We start from the raw sequence: 25,386 nt of genomic DNA on the forward strand, positions 1-25,386 counted from the left end.
GCATGAAACAAAACTCAAAATTTTTGTTTCTAGTACAGTAGTGTCCTAGTTTCATCTGAGACAGAGTTTAATTATCTTAACAGTGTATGCATGATGCTATATTTTGGCACTGGGAGAAGAACAGTGTTGATAGCACAGTAATGTTTTGGCTGTTTCTGAGCAGCGCTGCCCAGAGCTGGGAATGTTTTGGCTTCTTGTACTGTCCTGTTGACATGGGGAGCTGAGCAGGAAGCAGAGCCAAGACAGCTGGCCTGGACTGTACACTTTTGTCTTTGTCTTTTCAATGCCAGTTCATTTCAGTAGCTCTGGAATGGTACTTGATACATAGTTTTTCAGTAGGAGTGTAGCTGGTGATAAATATTAAAAAATATTGGATAGCAATAAACATTTATTAAATACATTCCAGAGTAACTTCACCAAACTGGCACTAAAGACCAACTGGTTTTTAATTGCTAGTGAGATTACAAGCAGTACAAAATATGAAAAAAAAGCTAAGTATTAAAAACTTATGAATAAAATTAGTTAGAATCATATTCAGAAGGGACCAACAAGAATCATCAAGTCCAGCTCCTGGCTCCACATGAGACCATTCAAAATTCGAACCCTAGAATGAATTGTTCAAATGGTCTTTGAAATCTGTCAGGCTTGGTGCAATGACCACTGCCCTGGGCAACATGTTCTGGTGCCCGATGACCCTCTCAGTGGAGAAATTTCCTTATATGCAACCTGATCATCCCCTTATGCAGCTCCATGCCATTTCTTTGGGTTTTATTTCTGTGACCAGAGAGCAGAGATCAGTGCTACCCCTCTACTCTCCTCCTGAGGAAGCTGTAGGCCACCATGAGGCCCCCGTCAGTCTTCTTTTCTCTGGGCTGAACAAACCAAGTGACTTCAGCCATTCCTCATATGTCTTGCCCTATAGACCCTTCACCAACTTTGTTGTCTCTTTTGGATGCTCTTTAATAGTATAATTGTAAATCCTGAGGGAACAGAACATACAAGAGGTCAACTGAAGTCAGTGTTTGGAAATAAATTGTTATCACTGAAGTGTGAAGTAGGTATGACTAATCTCATTAAGCCTGGTATGTTCAGCAAAGCATTCATTCGTTCATTCATTCATATACTTTCAGAGCGTTTGATTTCAGAGGAGTTGAGGTATGCAATAAATACTCTGGGAATTGCAACACTAAATAAGAAGGCAAATAACACAATTCAAATTTCAGTTTAGTTGAACACTTTAATGTCACCTAATCTTAGACGTTGTTTAGCTTTTGAAATGTGATGCTCATGGTCTTAGGTGAACAAAAAAAGACTGTATTTGGTACAACATAGAAGTTTACAAGTTGCTAAACTATCCCATGGACTTCATGCATTTCTTGCATACCTGAGAAATATCGTTGTTAGATTTTTAAAAGTCTTCAAATTCTTAGCTTGGGAGACAGGTGAGGAAAGTTATACATATGGATATTTTCTGTCAAATGCTTCTATAAGTTGCCATAACTTCTTTACAGCTATCAGACAGAATGTGATACAAACTGGCCGATCCTGAACACACTTCTCTGGTGGAAAAATGATCATTCCTACAGGGCAGCTGGGCTTCTGAAGGATTTCAAGGTCCTGTAGGATTCCCTCAAATCACTTCTGCAGAATGAGAAGGCATGCCCCTTGCAAGGGCATGGAGCTTTTGTCAAGTTATGAAGATACATTATCAGAAATTATAATATCACATATTTTAGAAATAATGAAGGTGAAGAGCACATTACTTGTTCAGAATGAGGATCTGTTATAAAGCCAGTATTAGAAAAGCAAAATTTTGGCAATTTACCACTATAAGTGATTCTGTAGATCATTATTTTCTACACAAAGCCACTTTAAAGCTTCTCATATGCTTTTAATATATCATTTAGCATTATGCAATTACATCTTCTCTTTAGTCTGCAGCCTCTGAAGACTTTGAACTCTTAAAATTACAGTATTCTGACAATTGTTACAAAACCACAGAGAAAGCAATACATTTTTGCTCACAAGGTCACAGATGCAAGAAAAAGTGGTTTTGCTACAATTTGTTGTAAATGAAAATCTTTTTAATTATTTAAGAGCCAGGCTTAGTATTCAAACTGCCATTCTTATCAACTGAGGTAAAATTTAAGAACATTCACAGAACATGTATTAGGCACAAACTCCATTACTTAATACAAAAGGTCCTGTATGACTTAGGAAGGGGCAAATTAAACACGTGAAAAGAATAGGAGAATAATCATGGATTATTTTTTCTGTGGCATTTGATTCTTTAAAGAACATTTAAAGCATTGAACATTGAAGAAATATTTTAAATAATAGAAGTCTGTGTTTATTTGCATATACATAATGTGTGATATGTAATATGGAATGGGATTACTATTTCTTGACAGAAATAACAATGTTCACAAGGCAAAATGATGTTTGCATTAAAAAAAAATTTGATTACAGTTTTTATGAAAAAGTCAAAGGACACATTACTGAGGCTTATGTTTGTTGTAGCTATTCAAAATGCAATATTAAGGGTCTTGTGATAAGAATGATGTAATTAGTGAAACACTGGCAAGACACGGGGTGTGGGAAATAGAATACATTAATAATTAAATACTACGTCTTTTCTTTTTATTTCCAAATTTTACACCCAAGATCTTCAGATTAAACTTTAGGTTTTCATATTTATTAATAATAAGGTTGCACACTAAGCATGTCCACTCTTGTTATTTCATTGTCTGAATATCACCATCTGGTTTAACTGATCTTTAATTCATATCCTGTTATGCATGGCCAAGTTTTAAACAGTAACTACACTTTTATTAATCCTATTGACTTAATATTTCAAGGCAATAAATTCTACACTCATCTTTGTTTGCTGACATGGTACTTAAAAGGCAAACACAGTCCAGAAGATGATTTTGGCACAACCAAATCTCTTGACAGACACTTCAAGGCATGGAAATTTTCCAGGAAACCCTTAAAATACAAATGCAAAAGGCTACAGGCATTGCATGGAATAATGAGAAGAAAATCAAGACCAAAAATAGATTATGCATTTCAGAAATTTTTTCAGTAATAGGAAATACTGGCAAAATGTTGCAGGATTCCTAAACATAAAAATATTTCACAGTGTCAGAGTAAACAGTATTGTTTCAATGTTTGTTAAGAATTCAGCTTTTCCATTAGGAACATTTGCAATTTAGGGGAAACCTTGTTATTTCAATAATCAATTAATGCCAAGTTTTGCAAGCCCAAAGGAAAAAAAAAAACACAACAGAAGAAATATAGTACATTGATTATCTATGTACCATTTTTATATGGGATGGAAGTGACCTCTGGAGATCATCCTAGTCCAACCCCCTGCTAAAGCACCTTTCCTACAGTAGGCTGCGCAGGAAAACATCTAGGCAGGTTTTGAATATCTCCAGTGAATGATACTCCATGGTTTCTGGGCAGTTTCTTCCAATGCTCTATCACCCTCAAAGTAAAGAATTTCCTCCTCATGATCAGATGGAACTCTCTGTGTCCAGTTTGTGCCCATTGCCCCTTGTCTTGTCATTTCTCATCAGTGAAAAGAGACTGGCCCTATCCTCTTTGTACCCACCCTTTAGATATCTATAAGTCTTGTTAAGATCCCCTTTCAGTCTTCTCTTCAGGCTAAACAGCCTCAGATCTCTCAGCCTTTCCTCAAAAAGGGAGATGTTCTCATCACCTTTGTGGCCCTCTACTGGACTCTCTTCAGAAATTCCCTGTCTTTTTTTAACTGGAGGGACCAGAACTGGACACAGTACTCCAGATGTGACCTCATCTGGGCAGTGTAAAAAGGGAGGATCACCTCCCTCAACCGGCTGGCCAAGCTCTTCTTAATGCACCCCAGGATGAAACTAGCCTTCTTGGCCACAAAGACACACTGGTGGCTCATGGTCAACTTGTTGTCCACCAGAACAACCAGATCCTTCTTTGTAGAGCTCCTCTCCAGCAGGTCAGTCTCTAACGTGCATAGATGCATGCAGTTATTCCTCTCCAGGTAGAGGACTCTACACTTGCCATTGTTGAATTTCATTAAGTTCTTGTTTGCCCAGCTCTTCTGTATGTCCAGGTCTTGCCGAATGGCAGCACAGCCTTCTGGTGCATCAACCACTCCTCCCAGCTTTGTATCAGAAGCAAACTTGCTGAGGTTTCATTCTATTCCTTCGTCCAGGTCGTTGATGAAGATGTTGAACAAGGCCACACCCAGTACCAACCCAGGGAAGGGAAGGAAATCCCAGGGGAGTGATGGGGAGGGGAGGGGAGGGGAGGGGAGGGAAAAAGGAGAGGAGGGAAAAAGGAGGGGAGGGAAAAAAGGAGGGAAGGGAAGGGAAGGGAAAAGGGAGGGATGGAAGGAAGGGAACCCATGGCAGAGGGCTTGGAACTGGACAATCTTTAAGGTCCCCTCCACCCTAAGCCATTCTATGATTCTATGATTCTATGATTCTAAGAAACAAACAGATGCGCCAGCCAAACACAGAACGGAGCAAGCAAACCGGTAACGGCTGCACAGACGGAACACATGCTCGCAGAAACCACACCCAACCCCAAGGAAACAATGGGGCAAGGAAAACAAAGGCAAAGAACCAAGGAACCTACCATCGGAGAGAACCGATGACAAACAAAGTCGAAGAACGGAAAAAAACATGGACACGAAAACACAAGCGCCACTTCTAGAAATGAACCAACAGAGACCAGCACAACTGCGCACATGACCCCAAGTTAAGCGCAAGAAGAAGCCCTAACAGGAGAACATCTGAGGGCTCCACGAGAGAAAGACCTCAGAAAAGGACAAAAAACACAAAAAAGAGACAGATAAAACAAAGGAAACACAAAACTAAAAAAGAGAGCGCACCAAACAGAAGACATGGTCCAACTAAAACAAAAACAAAACAACCATGATCCAAACAGAAAAGGAGGAACGACTAGAAAAAGCCACACACTGTTGGAAAAGACTAAAAAAACAACGAACACCCAAACACCAAAGCACACAGGGAGAACACACACCAAATCAAAAAGAACGGAAACCAACCAAACCCGCCAACAATAGAGAAAGCCATAAAAGACGAACAACAAAGACCGGTAACTCTGCAATTGCCACACCACCCCCGAAAGAAAAAAGCACAACAGAAACTCCAAGCTAAAGCCCACCATGAGAAGGCAAAACTGCCCCCCTGCGGCCCAGAAATATCAGACGGCGGAAGAAGGAACGCAGGAACCCGGGTACAAACTCCATAAAACCAGGAGAAGACGACCTAAGACAACCCACGCAACGCAGAAAGCTAACACGGCACCCCCCACCAATGAAAACGGAACAACCACAACACAAGCACAAATCAGTCATAACATCCACTCCAAAACCCACACATCCCACGAAAAAAGGACGGCACAGAAACGAAGACAGAACGCCACGAAACCCCCCACAACAGCCACCGAAAACGGAAGCAAAGAAAGGGCCCAACAGCACGGCCACACAGCCGGGCAAATAGCCGGGAAAACGCAGCACAAAGAAATGAGAAAGGAAAAAGTTCACAACTGGAAAACTGGAGGCAACAGCCACAAAATCAAAAATGCAACAAAAAGAAAAAGGCGAAGTCCGAAAACGAAACTAAATGGAAACAAAGGGACAGAAGCCAAACAGGCACACCGGACAAACACCCAAGAACAGACTCAGAAAGCAGGGGCAAGAAAAATACATACCAGAACAAAAACGAAAGCAAACAGATAGGGCCGTCTACACGCCCACCACTCAAAAAAAGCCTGTTAATCAAGCAACCTGCCCACACAAAAAAGAAGACAAAGGCTCAAACGCTTCAGCCCGAACGAAAGAACACAAAAACCCGATAACTACCCCGAAAGCAGCAGAGGCAGCAACAACCCAAACAAAAGACTCCAACACTGGAGCGACACCAAAACCCAAACACACACACAGCACAAAGCAACAAGAGGACAAACACAACTGGACGCGCGACACACCAATCCAGACGAACTCAGCAAAGAAACCAAAACGCGCACCAGGCTGGGCTCCAATAAGCAGATAAAATAAAAACACAAACATAAGAAAAAAAAAAACCGCAAGAACAACCCGAACAAAATACACCGAAGGGAAAAAAAAAGCAGAGGACAAAAAAAAAGGTTAATCACAGGTACCACAAACACAATATCCGCCGAAGGAACCCAACGAAAGGTTGTAAAGCGAACAACCAGACACGGCCTGAGCACGAAAACACAAGCTATACACCTACTCCCGAAGCTAGACAACGAAAAGCACAACCGAAACCACACACACACAAACACACACACACACAAACAATAGCAGCAACAAAAGCAGCATTTAGTAAAAGACAGAGCACCATGGGGAAAACACCGGTCAGCCAACAAAAACAGCGAAACAAGACCCCAGCAAGGCTGAAAGCACACATCCGCAGAGCAAGCAAGCAGGGAAACAAAAAACACAACGCTCCACCGACCGACAAACCAAAACCCACCCTAGCCCACCACCTCACCTTGCCACCTCACACGCCACACCGATACAAACACGACCCAACTCCTCCCCAGACCAACGGGGAGCAGCACCCGCCCCACACACCTCGGACCCCCCCAACCGACTATTACAACAAACAACACACCAAGAACAACAGCAAAGAGACTCCTCCACAGCAACAAGGAGAAACATACTTACCTAAACAACCCCCAACACAGAGGAAACACACAGAGCCAAACCAGAGAGCAAAGGCGACACTATAAAGATAAACGGAACACCCACGACACGCCAGGGAACAGAAAAAACGAAAGACCTTGCAAAACAGCTCAGCGTTAACGTAGAAGTAAAAGAACAAAAAGAACAATCGGCCAAAATCCAAACCCCTGGGGAAGCATGCCAAGGCATAGCACCACCTAAAAAGCAGAAAAGCGCAGCGCACCTCACCGTCTAGACCCCTGACTCACCCGTAAAATACTCCCACCAATCAGAACAGACATGTCCATGCAAGCCACAAACCCTGGAAGTCCCAGAGGAATAAGGCAACACAAACAAAACTTCACCTGCCCACCCAACAACACAACCCACGGAAAGAACTGTCTCTAGAACACTTCTCACCATCCCCAGCACAGCCACAAGAACCAAAACCAACACAAAAACCACAACAGCACAAACACAAAACCCAAGACAAGTCTTCACAAAAACAACTCCACAAAAACAAACGCACGCCGACTCCAAACACCGCATCCGCAGAAGAAAAAAAAGAAGAGAAAACCACCCCAGCCCATGCAGCCAAACCCCTACTCAAAGGGCCAACAACCTCGACCTACACAACACCTCCCACACCACGAGACACATCACAAAGCTAGAAACTCCACGCCTACCCTGCGCACAGAGCCCAACAAGCGCCCAAAAGCCACCGCCCCGCCACTAGCAACAACCCAAAAAAAAGCCGCAGACACAAGATGTTGTCTACGACAACATAATAAGGCTAAGGCTTCCCTTCCGTCCGCACCTCAGCGTGCGGGGCATACGGGACGCACACACAGTGTGTAACACCGAAATGCCAATTTAATGCTGCGCAACAAGGCTATTTATACCCGTACACGTGACCGCCCCGGATACTCGTGACCCTAGACCCCTCCCCGGGTGCACGCAGGCACTGCCCATTTTATCCCACAGTACTCCATCCACTGTGGTTTTCCTCTGCTAATCTTGATCCAGAAATGGATATTAAAATTTGCATAGGCTCTGAATACTCTTGTCTACATTTTGCAAAACCTAGATAAGGGATCCTTGGACAATCTTTGTTTTTGAAGAATGGCATTTGAAAAAAAAAAAAAAAAAACCAATGCAAAATAAAAATAATTGTGTGCACAAATTTCTGCAGTCCCTCCCATAATGCTTTCTGGATTTTGATTGCCTTATCTTTTGCCATAAGTTTTTAGTAATAGTCAGTGCTTGAAAGGAAGTCTAGCAGAGAAACACAATACTATATTTTGGTCTTTATATCTGCGGAGTACGTAGGTTCTCACAGGCTTCACACAGATAACTTTTATTTATTAGAGAAAAAAAAGAAACACAAAAGTTCTCAGAGTGCTTCCTACGAGCAGTATTGAAATAGACTAGTTAAACTATCAGACCATTCTATGATTCTTTTAGTTCTTCCTTATATATCATAAATAGAAACGATGATGCCAACATTTTCATCAGTAAGTACCAGAAACAAGCTTTCATGGAGGTAACATTGTATTTTAACTAGTTCAGATTAATTTAAACAGTTTGGAATTTTCTATATCTTTCAGTTATAAAAAATAACTTTTAAAAGTAATTTTCACTTCTTATATGTACTTAATACATTCAAAATAGGACGTTGCTTTCTGAATTTAAAGCATAATAAAGCTAGATATTATATATATAAATTCTGTAGGGTGTGAGTGTTCATATGACCATAAATCATAGTATCATAGAATCATAGAACCATAGAATTGAAGAATAACACAATGGCTTGAGTTGAGAGGGACATCAAAGATCATCTAGTGCAAACTCCCTGCCATGAGCAGTCTGTGCCAATGAATAGATCAGGCTGCCTAGAGCCCCGTCCAAACTGGCCATGAATGCCTCTGGGGACGGGGCACCCACTGCTTCTCTGGGCAGCCTGTGCCAGTGCCTCACCACCCTATGAGTAAAAACTTCCCCCTAACAACTAATCTAAATTTCCCTTCTTTTACTTTAAAGCCGTTCCTCCTTGTTCTTGTCACAATCAGACTATGAAAAAAATTGCTCTCCATCTTGTTTATAAGCTTTTTTCAAGTACTGGAAGGCTGCAGTGACGTTTCCCTGAAGCTGCCTTTTCTCCAGGCTGAACAAGAGCTGCCCCCTCAGCCTGTCTTCATGGGAGAAGTGCTTCAGCTCTTTGATTATCTTCGTGACCCTCCTCTGGACCTGTTAAGCTTCACATCTTTCTTGTGCTGGGATACCTACACCTGGATGTAGTATTTAGAAGAGCTTCTTATTTTTAGATTTGTAAGCACCTAGGTTTAATAAATACTTTACGTTCTTTTCCTTTATATGTTCTCTTGTATTTGTTAGGAAATACTTTAGCTACTAACTTACAACTTTGTAGTTTCACAAGAAGACATGCTTGTGTTATCAAAAAAAACTACCTACATAAATGATACTTAGTGAGACTGAAGTTTGTACAGCTTGAAAAGTCTGGTACTCAAAGGAATTTCAGAGGAAAGTTTACAAAATTTACATCCAGTTTATTTTGTTTTCTTCTGTATCATACTTCCAAAATGCCTGTTTTGTAGCTTGGGGTATCCTTTCTAAGGAATGAGTTGCAGTGCTTTTTATTCACAAGCACTGACTGAGCATTCTTACAAAAAATCCTGTTATACTGGATTCTCAGCATCCTTACAGAGGGGAAGTTACATATATATACATGAATGTATACATTTGAAAATTTTACAAATTTAACTCTTTCTAAGGGAGCTGGTTTTATATGCAACAGTACATTTTCATGTTCAGTTTATCTTATCTTTCTTAAATGGAAGATAAGGAAATCTATCTACGAAGGCTTTTATACCACCTGTATGCGAATATACTTCGCCTGCCTAAGAGCCTCTAGAAAAAAACTGCTTCTAGATGCAATCTGAACTATTGGAACTATCAGGTTTTATATCAATGCATTTGTATCTAACAAGGGAAACAATTGTACAGTGACATTTTATGAATTTTGTAGCCACTATAAAAAAAAAAATTGGATGCTGCTCATTTATTATCTTTATTTTTATGCCTGTTATCTACTCTGCAAATTAAACTTAATATTAAATTTTACCATTAAATTCTTTTTTTTAATTGTGTTTTTAATTGGAAGGTTTATTTGATTTAATCCTAAAAGGCACTTTACTAGCAACTGGATATTGTTTTTCTACTAGACATTTGGAAAATAATTCAGACTACCTATTTACCTCCGTTATCATTCTTTTTAATATCCTCACTTTTTAAAGATGAAAATTAAAATAAATATTATAGATGATTGAACAAGTAGGTAATGTCACACAATTCGACACAAATGCTGCCCATTATGGATCTAGTTTTATATAGGAAAAAGTTTTTAATGACTCTATTATAAAGAAATACTTTAATTATTTTTTGAAAACAAATTTCAAACAAAAAGCAGATAATCTAAAATGAAAACCCTGTTCTGTTCCTAAAACAAATTTGAAAACAGTCTCACAAAAATAGTAGAAAAGTAAAGTCATGTAGAATTTAACAATATGTGAATTGAATCAAATGTATAAAATGCAATTGAGTAAAATAATTGTAACCAAAAAAATCTCTTTTTTGGTTGACTACCATTTAACACTAATTTGGAAACTTAGAAATCTTTGTGACTAGAATTATAGACTATTTTTTGTTAAGTGTTAAAGAAAAGAGAAGTAAGAAATTCTCTTCTGCATATTTACACTGAAGACTAATTTCATAATGTAAGCACAATAACACACATGATGTATTTTTTAGGTACATGCTGGTTTTATTCATGCATCAGTTTGTGCAGTGGAACTTAAAAGGATTTTCTGCATTATTTTAGAACATATGCTGTACACCTTTTCCTCCCACGTGTTCTCTATATCCTGTAGAATCTCTGGACAGAGATCATCTCTTCCCCTCCAGGTAAACGTTTTACCTGATTGTCAAATCACAAAATGTTCAATCATATGACAGCTATAAAGATGTTTTTCATCTCCAGAAAAACCAGTAACAATGGGATGCTAACAGGAGAGATAAGACGAAGAAAAAGACAGGAATAAAATGGGAAAAAGCCCCACTGATTTGCTGACAGAGGCCTAGCAGCTGTCACAGTAAAACACGGTTCTCTTGCACTTAATCAGTGTCAGCCTCCAACCAAATCTCTCTGCAGCCCAGATGAAAAGCAATCAAGGGGAACAGCTTCATAAGCATGAAACTTGCTAGATAGAGTTCAGTGAAGTGTGTCATTATGCTTAGGCACTCCACATGTGTGATACATTACCCAAAAGCTAATTAGAAAATCTCAACCCTTTCAATGGAGTCAACAATTATTAGTCCTTTTTAAAGAGAGATACTGTAGTCATATCTTCATTTATGATTTTTGAAAGATAATGTTTGCCTCTTGAATATTCGTTTTTTGTTCTTCTGCAATAGCCTTATTAGCAATTACTGCTTACATCTCTGACAGTGAGTAACTATTTTAAGAGTACTTATTTTTCATGGAAGGTAGTAAAAGAAAAATGTCTAATTCTGTTACAAACCTTTCACAGTATTTTCTGAGAATTCCTAAAGGACTAAAACATGCTTTTCTGTTGTTTTTATTGTAGCTGAAAAATGCAGTGTGTTGAAGAAGTAAAAAAATTTATTGCTGTGTTGAAGGTAAGTCAAAACACTGTTTTTGAATTGTAATATATTGCTTGACAGCTCTCCATACAAGCAACTTAAATTTCACTTTTTTTTTCTTTTTCTTTTTTTTCTTTTTTAATTGACCAAACACAGTCTAAAATAGGTTCTGGAATTATGCTGTCAAGTTCATTCAGATGAGACAGTAAATCAGACAGAGTGTTTTATTTTACAGTTCACTGAAGGGAATGGACTTCATCAACAGTTTTCATTGCATGCCACCAGCAGTGTGCACTGTCACTCTCTTGGTACTTAGATTTTTGACAATATTGTTGCTATTTTTCAAGTATGTTATATTTTAAATATGGTAGGAGCCTTTTCAGTTAAGAAAGAATCTTAGCAACAAAATGTTGTTTTGTTAATTAATAACTTTAGAAAACAGAGTTCGTAGAAAGGCGTCATATTTCTGGTGAATTACAATAGAAGTCTTTTTACTAATCATGTCTCATATTAAGTATGTCTGCTAATACACATTCTGCAGTCCCTTCTTACTTTCCTATGGGTTTATGTTTTCACAGTCACTCACACACTAATAGGCAGTAAACATGCCACTGTTCATGTGTACTTGGATATCTTCAAAATGATGCACCTGCCCTTTTTATTTATTTATTTAATACTCTATTGGACAGCACAAATTTCTGCACCAAACAGCTGTCCTATCCTTCATAAATCCAGTGGAAATTGACATTTCAGTATTTCACAGGTTAACTTAATGTTAATTAAAGCATGATTATACACTCTTATCCTTTGTATTTTCATGGATTTTATGCTATTATAAAATCAAAGTATTTCAGAATACAAATGCATATTTAAATCCAAATGTCAGACTACTGAATATGAATACAAATAAAAGGACACGTACAAGACTGGTTTATTGTGATTCAAGAGGGCCATAAAATAGTTTTTCTAACCTTACTACTTACCTAACAAGTATATTTAGAATATGTCATTTATAATATGTATTAAGAAACAATTGGGTAACTCTATGATTCCATCTCTCTAAACTTATTTCCTCAAATGGTAAGGCACTACATTGTCACCTAACAAGAATTTTATGAAGCCCATTATTTTATAAGTAGTAATTATATTTGTTCTTAAAATTTTCAGAAGACATTTTTCTCTCCATGTAGAAATATGTGAAATGCCTCTTTAATAAAAATACTCAACTCAGAATAGAATTTTGTACTAGATACTAGAGTTAGTAACGTACACTTCATCTGTCCTGTCCTTAACTATCCTCTGAGTATCCACTTTTGGTCACTGCTGGAGAGACCTTACTATTGTGCATGGTCGTTTTAACTAGGCAGGGATAGATATTCCAGCAAAAATACTCCTATATTACTTAAAATACAATTTCTACTCTAAAGAGTTAATAATTTTAGTATAGTAGTGGATCAGACAAATATACTATTGTGAAATATGTATCATTAATGGAAAACATTAAAAATTAATGTCTGTCATATGTATCATAAGATAAATACATATTAACTACCTTGAACAGACCTAATTATAGTCTTTGTCAAAGACATAAACAATTCTTAAAAAAAGTGGGATGTAAGAAATATTCTTCTGTAACAACCATGCCAGCTGACCAGTTGGTCTGAAGTTGTTTCTCAGGATGAAGTTCATGTGGAGAAATTCTGTTCAGGCTGCAACTATTTTCTAACACTATCCTAGATTTTAGAAAATATCATGTCAACAATTAGTAGGCCAGGAAGAAGTTCCATGCAGAAAGTGACAGATTTCCCTTTTGAGTTTAAGTATTTTTTTTTACATCTTCTTCAGGAATGACATAGTCGATTTATAACAGAGTTGTTCCCAACATAGAATAAAGCTGAGAAGCTGAAAATTCCATTAAGTCTAGGTGCGGGAAAATAACACTGAAAGATAAGGACAGTGAAAACACAAAAGTAAGTTATTTTGCTTCAGGTGCAAAATGCCTTGTGCAGTTGTCACAGGTAAACTGAAATGAATGCCAGGTTATGGAGGAAACACTAAACATTGACTAGAATTTCAATAGGAAGACACCTGTCAACCAGAAAGCTACAACTGTAAAAAATTGACCCTAAAAATTCTGGCATAGATAAATAGGAAATGTTAATGGTGAAAAACCTCCCCATGTGCCTTCTTCCATACTGCAGCCATGATTTTTCTTCTTTTTCTGGTGATTCTTTTTCCTGTAGGGATGATAACAAAGAAGAAGTTTATCTGAAATAACAGGATTTTGGCAAATAGATAAACTTATACAATGAGTTATGGTTATGTGGCGTACGTGTTGATTTCCACTGCTTATTTTGGATTAGTTCTATGTAGAATAAATTTTTCTGCAGGTGTTTGATGATCAAATTTTGCTCTACAGTCTTCAAGTACTATTTACTTCTATTAATTGCTTGTGTCAGAGCTTCCGACCGCAATAATAAAACTGCTTCTGAATGCAATAATATCTGAAATGTCGCTAGGGAAAATGTAAGGTTGGATCATGATCTAAAAAAAGGGATGTATTGAATAGTTTTATTTAACCTTTCATTTGGTTTTGTTTGTACACAGAATGGTTGTATTTGTTGTACAACCTTGAATCAGTCATTTTGTTCTTCCATTCCAGCCTGTTCTACATTGATTGTGAGATGTAAAACCATTTTGAAAACATAGCTGGAAAACTATCTTTTACTGTTTAACTTTGTAGAATTTGTCTTTATATGAAGAGAACTATAGATACAAATTTTATTTTGATAATGTATTTCTTGTTCATATTCCTATTAGACAAAATGACATTACAAAGCAACATTGATTCTGATGCAAAATCTGCTGAATTTAATAAAACATGGATCATGTCCTTTCCTGAACAAGTCTTGGTCCGATGAGAGTTTCAGATTTACTGTATGGATATAAGCTGCTTTCACTGATATGAGGAACACTACAAAAATAATGCCTCCGATTTTATTGTGTTCACTCATAGCACTGGGGCAGATGGTGGTGGTATAGCTGTAGAGGATGAACCTTCCTGATAATATTTTGTTACATTTCATGATGCAGTTTGATACCCCAGGGCTTGCTTTTAATAGTGTATTATTTCAGGAGTTGAGAGAGTGCAAAATCTCTGTGGGATTCATTTATTTTTTATACAAAATTATCAATTTCTATAATTTTACTATGATTCAGTAGGATGGTTGGAAGTATGCTTAAAATTTTCTGATTTTTTTTTTTACTGTTTCCACTGGGAAACAGGATCTGTCATTTCATCCTTTGCAGTTATTGTTTGCTCAATGCAAATATTTCATCATCATGTCACATGACTGGCTAAGAGATGAAAAAAGGAAGATCTTGGGTTTTTTGAATTCTTCCCTACAAACATGCACAAACAACCTGAATCAAGATTTATCAGTTACAAGTATTTCACTAAAATGATATTTAAGTTAGTAGCATAAATGTTTTACTCTTCTGTTTTCTACCTTCTCTTTTCTCGTCCTCTTCACTGAGCCCTTTATTCAAAACTTTTCTTTTTTCACTAGAGAAAAAGATCTATTTTAAAGCATGATGATTCTTGTACTTATCTCTTCAAAAGCTACTAAGTGGAAGAAAAGAATTTCTTGCACCATTGTCTTAAACTGTCCTCATTAAGGAAAGAAAAACCTAGCAATTCTTTTCTTTGGAAGAAGCTTGAAAGCCTTGCTACCTTCTCAACTCTGTTAATTTGAAAGGGAAAAAAAGAAAACAAGACAAAACACAAATAAGCAACAGTGTGGGAACTTTGTGGGAAATTTTCTTTCTCTTTCAAATCAAATCAAATTTATCATTCATATTGATTCTCTGGGTAACCAGGAAATATTTTACTTTATTTTACTTTTCTTCTACTTTTCTCTTACTTATCTAGCCTTATTGCCATGTAAGACATTCAAAAGCCCTTATTTCAATTAACATTACATGATGTTTTGCTTTTCTGTAGATTTAGAATTTTTAGATTTTTTTTCTCTGGATGCTTTATACATTAAAATTTATGGCATAGGGCACACTTGAAGCAACATCTACTTTATCTCTTATTAAAATACAATCACAATGTGTGAGTGAAGTATAGGTAATTAATACCTAGTTATGTTGTTCTTTCAGTATTTCATACTTCAAAGGTTGGGTAGGAATTGTGAACTCTTCTCAAGGACATCGGTCTGCAGCTGTTTCCTCAGAAAACAGCAAATGGAAACCACAAAAAAGCAAACAAACAAAACTATGACAATTAACTTGTGGTATCTTTTAATATTCTACAGAAAAGTGAAGTATACAGTGTTTCGATGAACTTTCTGAAAATGCATTCGGAAGTTCCAGGGCAGGTACTCACAAAACTGGAGCATTCACAGAGTAAGAACGAGACCTAATTACTTCTGTGTGCATTTTTATTAATGCAGAAGAGCTAAGTTGCACAGTGAGCAAGTGTTCTGGCATTCCTAAAAGTCTTCTCTCTGTTTTCTGAAGGTAAATATAAAATTCCCTTGTTTCTCCTCCTTTTCCTTTTCATAAATTTCTATCCTTAGCTTCATTTACACTACAATTAGATGTTAAGTAGCACCTACCTCCCATTTTCAAAAATAGTTTAGGAACAGAACTCTAATAGAAAAATAATAAGATTTAACAGCTTAGATAATTTTAAACTTTAGATTCAGGCTATTAAGGAACAAAGAGTACTATTGAAAGTTTCACTCTATCTTCAGCACTAAAAGCTTGCAAGGTTTTACACTCCACTCAAAATAATCAATTCTGAATTATGGTTTACTAAATTTCAAAAACTAATCTGCTTACTAGTTGACAATATTTAAAGGAAGATCTTGTGAGCCACTGAAACCTTGTGACTCAGGTAGGTGTACAATACGTATTCTTCTTTAATTTGTTACTTGGACATCACTCTGGAAGAAGTCCCTGTTTTTATAGGTAAAATTCTAGTGGGAATTATTTTATGACAATGCTTTTTCATGTAGTCTTTGAAAAGTGATGTAGAATTTTTTTGGTCATCAGAAATGATGAACTTGTAAAAGTGATAAACAGTGTAAATGTTGGTGCTGTTGACTTTGAAGTAAGACCAGAGAAGATACTTATATGAGGAAAGTTCCACTCCATACTAACATTATTCTCCTGCTTTATCTGCTTCATCCTGTCAGTTGTCTTCTTCTAATTCTAAATGATTAATCATTTTAATAAATTAAGCAGAATACACTACTTTAAAATATTCTGATGAAAAGCATAACATACAGTTTTGGTGCTTGAAATGTATCAGTGCATCTTAAAATTAGCTGCTTGATCTGTAGCAGCAGAAGAGACTCAGTAAGTCTAGGAGAACCAAAGGAAGAATTTTTCATTAGAAATTCCGTTCTTTTTACAGAGGGTTTATTTCTTTCCTGTTGAAAATATAAAGGTAACGTGGAGATTTCTCTGTCAGCTGTGCCCGCAAAACTGTATTGGAATTGACAGAAGTGGAAGTGTTGGTGTAGGACTGCACAGTGTGGGCACTGGTAAATGAGCATTGGTAAATGAGCACTTAAATCTTTTGAAAAGCTGGTGCAGCTTGCACAGGCTGGAACTGCAGGCTTGCGTCTGTACCACATAGACTCTCAAGATCACATTTTCCAGCTTTAGAGAATTTCATATATTCCCAAAAGTGAAAGTGTTGTTATATTACATAACTGAGTACTGTTTGATGAAGTCTATATAATACATGCTTCAAAAAATTTACTTGAGAAGGGTTTTCATTCCTTTTTGCCTGACTGTGTATGTATCTCTATACAATGAAATACAGAGTTGCTGCATTTCCATCAATTTCCAGACAGGAATACATCACCTACATTTGAGACTGAAGTGACGTTGTGGAGACTGAATCTGTTTGGGTACCAAAAAAGCAGTTTTGGTTGCAGATATGTGCAGTGCTAACATGCAGCACAACTGCCCTGCTTTAACTGGTTCAACAAAGTTTTCCTGACACAACAATTAACAGATGAGCCATAGAGGAATTATCTAAATTCCAATACTATGCAAAACTACTACACATATATGAACACAGGAGGACACATACTCTGCATTTGATTCTAGCTTGTAAACAATGATGCAGAATGGGATAAACTTCATCTGCTTATAAATCAGCTGGTGTGCAGACATAAGTGTGATTTTTAGAAGCCACAAACTCACAGCGCACTCAATACTTTATAAATAAGCACAGTGCAGTGTGGAAGAATTTCCGTTAATTAATGCATCCTAATTTATTCTATAATTTCAATTATTAATACATATTCAAAAAACCTTTCAGATGCTGAGACCAGCAATTATTTTAATGCATTTTTTTGCTGTTGGTGTTCCTGGTTGCTGGTATTGGTCACAGATCACTGGAAAACTACACTGTAAAAGGCTTACAAGAGCATCTGCATTCTTCAGGGGGCCAAAAGGCAGAGCTGCAAAGAGATAATTGGTTACATTCAATTAAACATGGAAGATTTCACCTGAGAAAGCAAGCATATAGTCTGTCAATGAGGCCTTCCTGCATCAGCTACAAGAAGTTTCATGCTCACAGGCTCTCATCCTGATGGGGGATTTCAACCACGCAGATATCCGCTGGCAAGAGAATGCAGCAAACTGCGATTCAGGAAACTACTGGAGTCCATTGGAGGTAACTTTCTGGTTCAAGTATTGGACAGACCAACCAGAGGTGAGGTGTTGCTGGACCTAGTACTCACCTATGTGGAGGAGTTCATTTAAGATATTAAGATCAAAGGTAGCCTGGGCTGCAGCAGCCTGGATGTGTCTGTGTTCTTGAAGAATGTGAGCTTGATAAAGAGTGGAGTCAGGGCCCTGAACTTCAAGACAGGGAACTTTATGTTGTTTAAGGAATTGTTGGGTGAGATCTCCCTGGAAGAAGTCCTTAGAGTCAAAGGAGTGGAACAAAGCTGGCTATTCTTTAAGGATGCCTTTCTGAGAGAACAAGAGCTCTCCATCCCTCGCAATAAGAAAGCTGTCAGGAGTGGCAGCAAATCTGCATAGATTGGCAAGAATCTGTTGGTCAAACTGAGTAAGGGTAAGTAAAGAACTGTAAGTACAGACAGTGGAAGCAAGGGTGTATAACATGGGAAGAATGCAGGGACGCAGTCCAGATTTGCAGAGATGGGATTAGGAAAGCCAAGGCACAGATAAAACTGGACTTGGTGAAGGATGTTAAAAGCAACAAGAGGGAACTCTATAGGTGCACTGACAGGCCAAAGAGAGCGTGTCTCCTATGCTAAATGAGAAAGGAGAGCTGGCTGCAACAGATATGGAGAAGACTGAAGTACTCGATGAGTTCTTTGCCTCAGACTTCACTGACAGCCAGGATTCTCACATCCCTGAACTTCACATCCCTGAACCTGAACATCTAGGTGGGAAGTAGCGAAGCAAACTCAGGAGACTGAATATGTACAAGTCCATGGGGCCAGATGACATGCTGTCTGGTTCCAGTTACTGGAGGAGATGGTTTGATATATATATATACCCGGTGCAAAACTAAGGCAGCAAATGAAGCCAAGATGCTGCCCAACCAATTTATTACAAATTCTAAGCAGTTAAGGAACGTGGGGAAGATGGTGAAGTTAGCAATAGTAAAGAGAGGAATCCTAGTGCACAGGTCATAAGGCGGGGATAGTCACTGCTATGGATCCAGCGAGGTCTTGTTGATCCATAGGGAGCTGCAAGTCGGTCAGCGACATCTCATTGACCTGCGCAGCTGCGGTTTGGTGGAGGGGGCACCCACTCTTCCTCCAAAGTTTTTTGTTCTTGTCCCCTTCATTCTGCTCTAGTGCACCTCTGGTTGCTTGAGGCAATGGCACCTGTTCCCCTGTCAGGTGATCAGCAGTTGATGATGCTACAGTCACGTGCCTGCTACCTGGTGGTCCAGTGCTGACTCCATACTGGTCATTTACTCCAAAACAAACCCAAAAGTTAGTGTGATATGCAAACATCAGCTGAGAGCTGATTCTTTCTAGTCACTCAATAACACGAGTTCTTCTTATTGGCCTATCATGGTCTCAGGTGTGTGCTGCTGAACAATCCTTGAGACAATAGTGCTTTCTTTTAGCTTCTCAAACATGCATCCCAGGATTCTAAGGGAGCTGGCTGATGTGGTTGATGAGCCACTCTCTGTGTTATCTGAAAAGTCATGGCTGTCAGGCAAAGTCCCCAGGGATTGGAAAAAGGGAAACATCACTCCCATATACAAGAAAGAGAGGAAGGAATACCTGGGGAACTACAGCCCAGTGAGCTTCACCTCTGTTCCTGGGAAGATCAGGAACTGGATCAGGACCTGGAACAGATCCTTCGGGAGGCATACAAAGCATATGAAGGATGAGCGGGTTATCTAAGATAGCCAGCATGGCTTCACCAAGGCAAGGTCATGCCTGATCAGTCTGGTGGCTTTCTGTTATGGAGTCATCCCTCCATAATTGTGTGGACATTGGTGGACAAAGGGAAGGCAACTGATATAATCCTCTTGGACTTCTCAAAGGCCTTTGATATGGTCCCACACCACATACTTTTGTCTAAATTGGAGAAAGATGAATTTGAAGGGTGGACTATTTGGTGGATAAGGAATTGGTTTTAAGGTCACAGCTAGAGAGTTGTGGTCAATGAGTCTATGTCCAGGTGGAGGTCGATAACAAGTGATGTTTTCCAGGGGTCTGTCTTGGGTCCTGTATTCTTCAACATCTTTATCAACGACACAGGTGATGGGATTGAGTGTACCCCCAGAAAGTTTGTTGATGACACCAAGCTGACCAGTGTGGTTGACAAAGAAGGGAGGCACACCATACAGGGGGACCTTGACAAACTCTAAAGGTGAGCCCTTGTGAACCTAATGAGGTTCTTATATTCAGTTTTCTGCGGATATTGTTGTTTCTTTTATTAAATGAAAACTAACATTTTGGTTAATTTATGGAATATATATGAACAGAAATATGTAAAGCAGATAACAAGATCTCTTATAAAAACTTTTGATGATGCGTATCTCTAAGCTGTTAGGCTCAAGGGGAGAAAAGGAAAGCAAAAAAAAAAACACAAAAAACCAAGCAAAAAACAAATAAAAAATGTAGTGTCCGGGACTAAAAACTAGCCAGGACATCTATTTGGTTATGTCTCTGTATTTCCTCTAACAGGACTATATACATCTCTTTAGAAAAAGTTGCTTTAGGTCATTCAGTTCTCCACTTATCATGCTTCCTGAGTGACATCTTCCAAGCACTGGACTCAGGCTGAGTGAGCAACTGCAGAATGTATACTCAATTGGTAACACTCTACGAGATCCACAATTATCCTAAATGTTTAACAGTTTTTCTTTTCTCAATAATTTTGTTTAGTTGTTAGCCTACAATTTTCTAGATAATATTAGAAAAAGCTGTTTTGATAATATGTATTAAATGGATACATTTTTAATAGGTCATTCTGAACTGAGTCACTGGGGAAAGTGTTATGCCAGACTCAATTAATGCTTAAATGTTTTTCTACTTTGCAGACTAAATGTTCAAGAAAATACTGTTTCTCTCTCCATCAGGCCTCAGTAACAATGCAGTCAAAATAATTTTGCATTTAATTTCCACTGTCTAGTCTCTTTTAATCTGAGGTCTTTGAGAAACTGTCTTTAATAGTGTCAGGCATTTTCACTTTTATGTAATTTCCTTGAATAAATAGCAGGCTTCAATATATTCTGCTGTTGACTCAGTGCTTTCAGTGAGCTCTGTTTAAAATACAATACGAGGAAAAATCGTTCACTGGAAATAAATTTCACCATTAACTCTTAAAAAAAAATACATATCTATGTTTACTTAGCGTAGAAAGCTATCACTGAACAAACCTACAACTGACTTGCACACCAGAAAAATTGTTCATTTTCTTCAGTAAATTGCAGAGAAGGCGAAAATGAAGACTTTGTCTAGGGCAAACCCGCTCTCAATAAAATGTGAATGCCAATAGATTAGAGTGGTCTGGCGAGTTCAGTTTCAAACAAGTCTAGACAACAGTACCTTGATATCATTGTTGGATTTCCCTCTCCCTCTCCCATTCCTATCTCCACTCCCATTTTATTTCAAATGTGTAGTATAGCTTTGCATGCATTCTATGTTATTTGTGATTTTATTCTGAATCATCATAGAATCATAGAATGTCCTGGGTTGAAAAGGACCTCAAAGATCATCTAGTTTCAACCCCCCTCCTGAGTGAAGGGTCACCAACCAATAGATCAGGCTGCCCAGAGCCACGTCTCCAGGGATGGGGCATCCACAACCTCCTTGAGCAACGTGTTCCAGTGCGTCACCTGGTGTCACCAGTGTGAGTGAAAAACTTCCTCCTAATATCTAACCTAAATCTCCTCTGTCTCAGTTTAAAACCATTCCTCCTTGTCCTATCGCTGAATTTCTAAAATAATACTGCATTTTAATTCTGTTTAAAGTTTGACAAGTTTTAACTCTGATGATCTGGACTGCTCGTAGTGGGAATCTGCAGCCCCTTTTCTATAGCAGGAGTAGCACTCCCTAGTGTATTTAACTGTAAATTTTGAAACTACCAAGAACCTGTTGCCAGATGGATATTGTATATAGGTCTTAGAATAAGCAAACTGCTCCCTGCCTGCACTCATTCATGCAAGTTTTATTAAATCATGTAGCCATTTGCTTGTACACTTTCCCCATTTAATACCTCAGAAAGTGCTCAGTCTTTTTGCAAAGGGTACAAGACTAGCTGTATTCCCAGGCAGTAATGACTTTTTGTCTCTTGATGGCTTCTTCTTCTGTCCATCCACGGACTGAGAATAGCACTAAGATTACTAAGCAGTTAAGAGGGCAAATATTTATGCTTATGCTTCAAATTCCCTAGTACACACAGTTTTGCATTTATGAATTTGCTGTTCATCAGAAGTATTTTCCCATCTGATGTTTGAATGACAACTGGAGGTACAAATGCAGCAGGACAACTTCATACTGTGACCTAGTATCTTAGTCAGAAGTGAAACAGGGAGAAGGTAATGGATGACGTACAAATTTATTGAAACCAACATCTAATGTTTCTAGAAATTACTACTATCTACTAATATCTACTTTCATTACCGTAGCAATTTTCCAGAAAAGGCGTCTCTGGTAGAATAAATATTTTATGAACTATTCTTTCCTTATATATTCTTTTCTCATCTAGTATTCACACCATAACTTGTGTTTCATAAACTCTTCAGTTTGGAACCTCTTCACTTGAAACAGAGTATGAAAAATAATGTCTTATATATAAGGAAGAAATGTGAATGGGAAGAAATATCTAATAGTATAATTTGTAGTCGTATATTCTAAAGGTCTCGTGCTAACATTTCCTTGTAATTTTAAAGCTAACCATTTGCAAGATTTTCTTACTTTGGAGCAACATACTTGAAGTGCCTTGCCCCCAGTGCTAAAATTGCTGTAGGTCAAAGAACAATGTTAAAAGCTTTCTTTTCTGGAAAAGTCAAAAGTAAAACCTTTCAGAATTATGATTGCACTGAATTGTGTTCACAGACAAATAAAAGGAAGACACTTTCCAGATGCTGAAAATTTAAATTTTGCCATTTTTAGGATAAAAAATGTATCCATGAAAGATACAAATTAGTGAGAGGGACATGCGTGTTAGGTATGTCAGCTCATTCACTGTAAGCTCAGGGATCTCCTGTGTTGTGTTGCTTTGTCTAATATAGGGACTTGTTTCTGTCATCATGTTAAGCTCTTTTTTGTTTGAGGACATTGCCTACATTTTTTACTCAGTGTTCTTTCATACAAAGCTAATTTTGAATTATTTTTCCAGTAAGTCAGTCCTTCTAGAATGCCTCCATTGAAAATTTAAAAACAAAACAAAACAAAATTTCTTTTCATCATGTTAGTAAACACAAGGTTTTTTTCAAAATGTTGTCATTTCTGTGACTTTCGTGCTGATGATAATTCAGAAGGCGGTTTTAATTATGAGCATTTTCCAAACTGATCTAACATTCTAAGCGTAAGATGACAAAAAAAAGCTGGTACATCTTGCACGGAGGCTTTGTTATTTGAAGATATCAGATGTAGCTTTCTTAATAAGATATTTGCATGAGTGAGTGTTTTTATGTGCTGTTTTTTTTTTTCTTTTTTCTTTTTTTATTCTAGCATTTTCCTAGTCAGAGCTATTATGCTTTAGGCCAAATAAAATAGATGGCTATTATTTCCCTTCCTGTTCTTACTTATAATAGTTCTCATGAAAAATGAACATGAAATGCCCTTTTGTTCTCATTACAATCTTAACGTATTAAAATAATGAATGTTATACTTTTTTTTTTTCTTGTCAGATCTCTCAAGCTTTGCAAAAAGACTGATTCATAACTAGGATTTCTTATCTCATTCTTGTTTCAATGGCCTCAGCCACTGAACCATTAGGTACAGGTTATCCTTGTATCAGGTCATATTAAGTTTGCTAGTCACATCATTTTGAAAGCATATATTTTTTTCAAAATCCAGATGTAGGATCTTACATAATGGCTAAAGCCTTCTTAAAGCTGCCCTGAAGACTGACTCTCCGTCCTTGCAGGGGTGGACAAAGAGACTCTGCGAAAACCTGCGGGACCTGAATAAGGCCAAGAGATGGCAGATCCAGTGCACTGAAGTTGCTACAGACAACATGGGCCTCCCCACTTAAGATCCAAATTATGGGCATTGATAATCAGGTAAGACCCCAGCCTGGCAATGAAAATAATCTTCTGCTCCCTGCTCCTGAACACCTATTATCTGGTACCCACAAAATAGAATGGCCTTGGAAGGAGCAAGTAGGACCAAAGAGGTGTGGCCTACTTGCTCCTCGGGGGAGATTATTGCAGACATTGTGGTCAACACTCTGGTTTTCATTGCAAAGGGGACATTAATCATGTCTCTATGGCAAATCCAGACCCCCCCCCCCCCTCTTTGATATCCGATATAGTTATGCAGCCTCTGATATCTGGTGGTACAGATGCCCAGGACATTCCCCAGTGCAAGCCGAAGTGTTGACGCAGGACAGGAACACCGTCTGTATCTTGCCATGGAGGGCAGTCCTACCCCTTCTGGTACCTCTGAAACACCTATGCTACTCCCCATGAGTCTCTTTGAGTCCACAGAATCGACAGGAAGAGCAACAGGACATCAAGATGCTCCAGTGTCACTATAAGATCAGCGTGACACCCAGTGGTGGACTATATGGTACTGATGGAATGCGAGCCGAACCTTCCCTGGTCCAAGCAACTAAGTGCCTTCAGAAGAACCATCAAGTATTGACCCACAAAGAAAGATGAACCTCAGTGGAAAACCAGTCATCAATAGTCTTATATTTCATTAGTGTACACTATGACAGGCAAATTGTACAAAGTGTCATGGTATACTGGATCACTGTAATGGAAAGGGCTTACCTTCAACCTGCTCAATCATTGGTTCACTCTTTGAAGGGGTGGAGTGTAGTGGAAATACTAAGTCATGGCCTGAAACAGTGATTGAGCACCTGGGGGGAAGACAGAGCCAACCCAGGGGAGCTCAGGTGCAAGCAATGCACCTGAGTGACTGGAAGGGGTGAAGCCAGGATCCACCCCTTCCCAGACCTCTTTCAAGGGTTGGCAGTGGAGGTGAGGTTATCTCTTGCTGGAGATCCCTGCCTACCTGAGGCCTTCCAAAGGTAAGCAGCTCTTTCCCTTCATTTCTGCATTTGTGGCTGCTGCATTTGGGCTTGTTCTCATTTGCTGTAGCCAAAGACTTTGCCACCCTTCTATTATCATCCCATTACAGAATTACAGCAGCTAAATAGAAAGTACCACTTTTTCAACTTAGAGAAAAGAAATGAAAAAGGACTTGAAGCTCCAAGGAACAAGTTAAAATGTGTTTCACTTTGTCCAAATGCACAACACAACCATGACTGTATGTTTTCAGAATGTC

At 38.3% G+C, this 25,386-nt stretch overlaps 1 long non-coding RNA gene across 1 annotated transcript; it reads left to right on the forward strand.

Annotated features, from left to right (window-relative positions):
- On the forward strand, nt 10,553-24,963 carry LOC110390148. The gene is made up of 6 exons (XR_002433599.1): nt 10,553-10,699; nt 11,383-11,434; nt 15,718-20,290; nt 21,600-21,775; nt 24,020-24,155; nt 24,437-24,963. It is a non-coding gene; the product is annotated as an uncharacterized LOC110390148 (long non-coding RNA).

The sequence above is a fragment of the Numida meleagris genome, chromosome Z (assembly GCF_002078875.1).
Source record: "Numida meleagris isolate 19003 breed g44 Domestic line chromosome Z, NumMel1.0, whole genome shotgun sequence".
NCBI lineage: Eukaryota > Metazoa > Chordata > Aves > Galliformes > Numididae > Numida > Numida meleagris.